This window comes from Asparagus officinalis, chromosome 1 (genome assembly GCF_001876935.1).
Source record: "Asparagus officinalis chromosome 1, Aspof.V1, whole genome shotgun sequence".
Lineage (NCBI taxonomy): Eukaryota > Viridiplantae > Streptophyta > Magnoliopsida > Asparagales > Asparagaceae > Asparagus > Asparagus officinalis.
The window spans coordinates 58,571,229-58,578,958 of record NC_033794.1 but is presented as its reverse complement, the minus strand read 5'-3'; positions in this window follow the sequence as shown (position 1 = coordinate 58,578,958).

Here is a 7,730-nt window from a genome sequence, read left to right as displayed (position 1 = left end):
AACAACAAAACATTACATTAGATGGCAAACAACTTGCAAACATTATGTTAGATTGTACAGGATGCCGACTTCGGATCGGAGAGGTTTACTTTGGTTTGTCTCTGTTCTCGTACAGATCCCGACTTCAGAATCGAAGAGGAGAACGATTCGTTGCCGACTTCAGAATCGGAGAGGAGAACGATTCGTTGCCGACTTCGGAGAACGATTCGTTGCCAACTTCGGAATCAGAGGGAGATGGTTTGCTTCGTCTCTGTTCTCCCCGACTTTGGAATCAGAGAGGAGGACGATTATGCATGATGATCCATTTTCCTTTTTTTGTTGGAGAATACCGTTCAGAGATTTTATATTTGTTCTTTCCTATTTTGTGTGGATTTTATTTTCCGAAAATACCCCTCTTGCAATTAATTCATGCCACATCATCTAATGAAGATCCTAATCTTAAAACTTAATCCAACGGTTAGAAACTTTGGTGGACATTGCCTCTTATCAACTTAAGTTGACAAGAGTTTTCCTCTATATATATATATATATATATATATATAATTATCATCTTTACATCAGAGTCTTAATCCCTAGCAGCCCATCTTCCTCTCTCTCAAACCTAGCCCTAAAGTTAAGATTTTGAGAGCGTCTTGTGAGGCGAGAAGCGAGGAAAATGTGAGATCTACGATGTTTGGCAACCAGGAGTCATTTCACATCAGTTTCAGAGGCTTGCATATGTTATAAGACAAGATCATCTGTATCCAAATATATCCCCATAGTTTTTAATAATTATAAAAGTGTTTAATCAATGTTTGATCCAGAAAAGTAAAACTAAGAGTGGGATCTTCACTTCGAGAATTGAAAAGATTCGGATAATCCTAACTGTCGGAAGGTTTGATTACCAAACTAAATGTGAGTTTCTTATTTATCGAGAGTGAATTAGGTTTTGGCCCTAACCGTAAGAAGATTTGACCGAGTAGGAGGTTTGAGACGATCCTAACTGTAGGAAGGTTTGATCGCTCGATTTGAAAATGGACCCTACATTCATTGAAGGAATTAAGAGGAGATTTTGGTTATGGCCCTAACTGTAGGAAGGTTTGACCGAGTAGGAGGTTTAAGACGATCTTAACTGTAGGAAGGTTTGACCGTATGATTTGAAAGTGGACCTCTAGTTCATAGAAGGAATCGAGAGGAAATTTTGGTTGTGACCCTAACTGTAGGAAGGTTTGATTGAGTTAATCAGTGAGAGTGTGAGTACAAATCACAATGAGAGTGTTGACTTGTACAAATCACTCGGTAGGGATTCTTAGTGTCAAGTGATAAGGACTTAACACGAAGGGATTTGGTAATTATCAAAGATTAGCAGACTAAAATTCCAACCATTATATCTGAACTCTAAATATGGGAGTGTTGAGTGCACAGACACAGTGAGAGTTTGAGTGGATTAAACCAGGAAGAATTTTAGTAGACTCACCGTCAATGAGGAATTTTGTGGTGGAAGATTGTGAATCATCAAACACCAGTGGGAGTTTTTTGTGAGGGAAGATCGATCCAACGAAGTGATCAAATCTCATCTCAGTAAAAGAGTGCTTGGAGTTTGGTAAGTTTGATTTCGGCAATAAGATACGTTTCACCCTTAGGACATTCAGAGTCCAAATGAGAGTTTCTTATTCATCATTTTTTTGTAGTGACCGGGTTATCCCTAAGAATATACCATATAGTATTCTTTCGGGAATTTTTCATTACATGAATTATCCACCCCCAACTTTTTTTTAGAAACCGGGTCTAACATTGTACTCAGTTGTATGATCGGGTTATCATTAAGAATATTATGTATAAAATTCTCCAGGAACTTCCCGTTAAAGGTAAGAAACAGTTTAGACTCGTAAACCTATTGGAATATACAGGGAGCAGTCTAATCTCATGCACCTGTTGGAGGAATAGGAGAAGCAGTTTAACCTCTTATACTTATCGGAGGATAGAGAGAAGCAGTTTATACTCTTATACTTATCGGAGTGAGGTGTTCTCATTTGGCTTATTTCAGCGTTATAACGCCACCTTCAACCAAGACTTGGATGCTATTTTTGAGAGAGAAGCAAGCCTTAGTGGGATGAAGGATCCTCCTGTGGTACACATAGTATTTTGGATCTGAAGTATTATTAGCTTCCTCCTGATTTGTGATAGGTGGGAGCTTGATCTTGTTGTTTTTAAGAAGGGACTCAAAAATGGTCGGAACATCTTCGTCTTTGAAGGAGTACTCTTTTTAGAGTGTTGGATCCGAAGTCTTTTGCTGTTTTTGGGGTTGCTACTGTGACGTCTGATTAACATTAACAGCTGGTACAAGTGCCTTCCCCTTACCACGGGAGGTTGATACGGGTGTATCTTCTTCCTTACTTCGGGAGCTTAGTGATCCTCGTGGGAGCTTGAGGATAGATGATTCTCATGGTATCTTGAGAATAGAGACGTGGACGAAGTCATTGAAGGCGGCAACATCGAAGAGTATAGGAAAGCTGCAAGAAATACTTTAGACTTCCAGAGGTCAACCGAACATGACGCCACGGTCGACCGCGAATGTGTACAGTTCAGGAAAAGTCTCTGGACTTTTCACGATCGACCGTGATGAACTCTGCGATCGACCTCCAAAACCCTGTAGGTGATTTTGGTTTCGATTGTTTACGGGTTGACTATGAGTCGGGCTAGGCCAGACTTTTAGTTTTCTATTCTCTTTAGGTTTTGTGTTTGATATATATTAAAACCCGACTTTTCTAGGGAAAAAACTAGATTGGATTCAGAGAGAAATCAGAGAGGTGAGATCCTAACCAAGAGATTAGGGTTTAGAGAGAATTAGGAGATTGTTTTTGATTCTAGAGAGATTGTGAGCTAGGGATTTGTAATCTATTATTTCTCATAATCTAGAGAACGTATTTTCATTTTCCAAAACTAAATTGTTCTTGTGTTTTCTATCGTCTTCTTCTCAACCCACTCTTGATAATTTCGCGATCAAGGGTGCTCATTCAGCGACTCATATCAGGTTGGTATCAGAGCGATTAATTCTATGAAGGGGGGGGGGATCATGTGTATGGTCCTTACTCAATCGCAATATAAGAAGCTTGGCAAGATTCTTATTTCTTTGGAAGGAGTTTGGAGATTTAGGAAGAAGAAGATGACTGAAGGGAATAGTTCAGCAAGACTAGATACATTAGAGAAACATGTAGAGGCAATTGGTTCGACTCTCACCCAGCTCGTCAATCTTTTCAAAGGAAAGTATAAAAAAGAGGAAACTTCTTTGAAAGGTAAGAAGAGACTTGTAGAGTCTGATGGTAAAGGCAAGGACACTGATTCTGAAGAGGAGGCCGAGATTGTCAAGATTGTTCCGCATCAAGGGGGTAAGGGTTCTTACTAGAATTTAAAGATAGTCTTTAAGGTGGAGATTCATGTTTGTTTGTGTAAAATTTGTAGTAAAAGAAATGAAAGAAATTTGATTTGTATTCTCTCGATCTTAATTATAATTGGATTCCGATTACAAAAGAGAGGAGAATGATTTGGATTCTCTCCTTTGTTTAATTCTGGGTTCTTCACGATGGCGATGGAGTGCCTCCTCGAATGCTCGCGTCGAGTTTGCTCTCCATTGACGATCCGAACGTCTTGATTCACTGGAACGGTATCTCCTCCTTACGATTTGGCGCTGTGGAGAAATTGCAAAGCAAGTTTTAGAACTCTAGACGAGTTGATAACTCTGAACGAGTTTGAAACTCTATGAAAGAATTGATTTAACTGAAATCGGTTTATAGCCAAGGATGAAAGCTCTCTGTTGTCGAACGTTGCTAAAGGATGAATGTCGATCTCCCCCTTGCTACCAAGCCGAAGATCTCCTCTTCGCTGCCAAGTTTAAGATCCAAAACCCAGCCAAAAAGAAGCCCCGAACTCAGTTGAGTTTACTGGTTTTTATAGGGGATTAAGGGGGTGTAGCCGCCCCTTAAATCACTCCTAAGTAGGGTGTAACCGCCCCAAAATCATGGGAAATGGTTTTGGAACCGTTTAGCTCATGTTGAATAAGTCAAACAATGCCCAAGTTGGCGTTCAGGACCCTAACTCCGTATTTTAGACTGGAGACGTAGAGTTGGGCACCAGCTGGATGTTAAAAAACACGAGGGTCGCTAGCTGGATGTTGAAAAACGTGAGGGTCACCTGCTAGATGTTAAAAAACACGAGGGTTATCCGCATTTTGTTTGCTGAGGGTTGGAAGCACAAGGGTCGCTTGCGTTTTAAGAACTAAAACCCGAAGGTGAATTCCGCGTTTTAGAATGAGCTAATGACGTATAACTTCTTCTGTAGAGCGTTGTAAAGACCATTGTTGAGTGATCTTTGCCTTGGCTGTTTTGGGGTGTGAAAGTCGTTAGATTGTAACTTTCATCATCGGTGTTTGATAAGCGATCAGCTATCTATTGTGATTTTTAGACAGCCTATAGAACCCCCTCCAAAGTTTTCTAAAGTTCGCGATTGATTGGGATGAATTTTCGGAATACTTTAGATCTCAACTCTGATCTTGGAGCTGTTGATTCCTTGTCGTAAAGGAATCGTTCTCTGCACTCGCTTCGAAGGCATCTTGGTTGAAGGGATTTACTATGTAGGACATGTGTGAAGGTATACGTTATAATCCTGCTTCTGGAATGCGGGGGTGGACCCCTGTGTTTTGAACTGGAGACGTGGGTCTCACCCTTGCGTTTTAAATTTGGAACCCGGGTGTGACCTCGGCGTTGTGGTTTTTGCAACGCGGGTCTAACCTTAGTGTTTTGACTTGAGATGCGGAGGTGGCTTTTCATGTATTTTTAACTAAGTCTTTGAGACTTGTCTTTAGCTCATCTATTTCAAGTCTCGGCTCACATCCATTAAACTGATGGGCCTTCAAACATGCATAGGATTTTTGGCAAACCCTCAGCCATTAACAGATTTGATAAACCTTTACCGACTACCATTTGAGTCGGGCTAGCATATGGATTGTCTAAGTCCATTCCACATGTAACGTTATGCTAAGAGAATGAACCCTCTTAGACTTGATGTTATGATTTTGAATACATAGACTTGGTCATTTTTACGGAAAAAGACTAACCAACGACGCGTGTTAGGCGTAGACTTATCTCTAATTAGGGATCAAGATAAAGTCCCCCATGCATGTGAGGCATGGATTTTGGTGTCTTTTTCACGACAAAGGACTAACCGGCAACACGTGTTAGGCGTAGGCTTATCCCTACGTAGGATTTAGGATAAAGCTCCCCATGCGTGTAAGGCACAGATTTTGACGTTATTAATAACAGCCTACTACGATGTCGAATATGTGGGCTTTTGTCCTTTTTACGGTCAAAGACTACCCGGCAACGCGTATTAGGTGTAGACTTATCTCTAATTAGGGATTGAGACAAAGTCCCCCATGCGTGTAAGGTATGGATTCTGGTGTTATTAATAATAACCTGCTACGATATGGAATACGTAGGCTTTGCCATTATTACGGGAATAGGCTACCCGGCAACATGTGTTAGATATAGACTTATCTCTAATTAGGGATTAAGATAAAGTCCCCCATGCGTGAAAGGCACAGATTTTTGGTGCTACGATGTTGAATACGTAGGCTTCGTCGTTGTTTCTTCATGTGTTACTTGAAATACTGAAAGAAAGTTGGAAGTACCAGAGGTGTAGTATTAACTTGGCATGAATTTTCACTTAGAGTGAAATTCAGAAATTTTCTTCATTATCACTAGGATAACTCCAGAAAATTTTTAATCCGCTGGGGATTTTATAATAAAAACTTGCATTCTTGTTGAAAAAAGATTAACAAGTTCATTAGGGAGTTTGACTGTTAGAGGTGTGATGTTAACATAACAGTATTTTATGGGTTTATCGCTCTATTGAAGAGAGTCGATAAACTAATTTGGTCGGCAGAGGTGTGATGTTAGCATGACAGGAAAATATTATGATCAGGGCAACTTTGAGGACGTATCGCTCTATTGGAGAGAGTCGATAAGTAGATTTTGTCAGAGGTGTGGGATTAACGTGATAAGAATTTGTTGCAATCAGAGCAACTTTGTGGACTTATCATCCTATTGAAGAGGATTGATAAATTAATTTGTCAGAGGTGTGAAGTTAACGTGACAAGAGAATATTTCGATCGAAGCAACTTTGTGGACTTATCATCCTATTGAAGAGGATTGATAAGTGAATTGTCAGAGGTTTAGTGTTAATGTGACAGGATTTGTGTTACAATTGGAGTAACTTTGTGGACTTATCATCCTATTAAAGAGGATTGATAAGTTGATTGGTTGTCAGAGGTGTGATGTTAACGTGACAGGAATTTGTACTTGTGACTTGCACAAGATTTTGGGAATTAGCGTCTCACTGGGGAAACTTGTTAGGTGAGTTTATCACCAGAAGTGATGAATTTTGATACTTGTAATTTGAATAAGATTTTGAAGACTTAGTGTCTTGCTAGGGAAGATTGCGATTCAAGCAATTTTAAGGACCTATCATCCTATTGATAAGGATTGATAAGTTGATTGTCAGAGGTGTATTGTTAACATGATAAATTGGGAGTGATACAAGCTGCATTCATACTCTATGGGGGTGATGATCGTCAGAAGTGTAATGTTCACTCGACGATGTGAAAGATTTGTTACTCTTAATCCAATAGATTCCAAGTAACCAACCCCCAGTCTTGATTAAGACTTAGCAGGGGGATAAAAAGAGGTAGACAAGACACATCGCCTAATGGGGTACTATCCATGAAGTCAGAATAGAGACACATTACCTGGTAGGCTATTATCTGATGAGTTTGACTATCAGAGGTAGCTGTTAACATGATAGTTTTGTGGACCTATCATCCTATTAAAGAAGATTGGTAAGTTGATGAACTATCAGAGGTAACTGTTAACATGATAGTTTTATGGACTTGTCATCCTATTGAAGAGGAATGGCAGATTGATGGACTATCAGAGGTAAATATTAACGTGATAGTTTTTTGTGGATCTGCCATCTTATTAAAGAGGATTGGCAAGTTGATGGACTATCAGAGCTAACCGTTAACGTCATAGTTTTGTGGACCTGCCATCCTGATAAAGAGGATTGGAAAGTTGGTAGAGAAAGTAGACTATCAGAGATAATCATTAACGTGATAGTTTTGGTAGACCCACCATCCTACTTGAAGAGGATTGGTGGGGGGATTTAGGGGAAATAGACTACCAGAGGTGTATTGTTAACTTAATAGTTTTGGCGGATTTTGTGGTTGACAGAGGTATTCTATTGAACGTGACAACTCAGAAAATTTATTATTCATAATTCAATGAACTACAAATAAACCAACCCCCAGTCTTGAACAAGTGCAGAGAGGAGAAAGGGTAGACATGGCACATCGCCTAATGGTCTACTATCTAACGAGTTTGACTATCAGAGGTAACTATTAACATGATAATTGTTGGACCCACCATCCTACTGAAGAGAATTGGCTTCATTGGCCATAGTATCTTCCCCTTCTGACTGAGAAGATTGAGCTTGGTCCGATTGCTCAGGTTGATCTTACCTATTTTGTTCTTCAGCTTTGATCCTGGCAATAATTTTTTGAGCACGTTTGCCTTGAGAGATTAGTTGTCTCCAGGAATGGTATTCTGTAACCCTCATTTGTGCTAGAAGGTCGGTCTGCAAGTTGTGTCGACAGGTCTCCACTAAGGTAGACTGTGTCATACTTGACGAACATCGAAGAG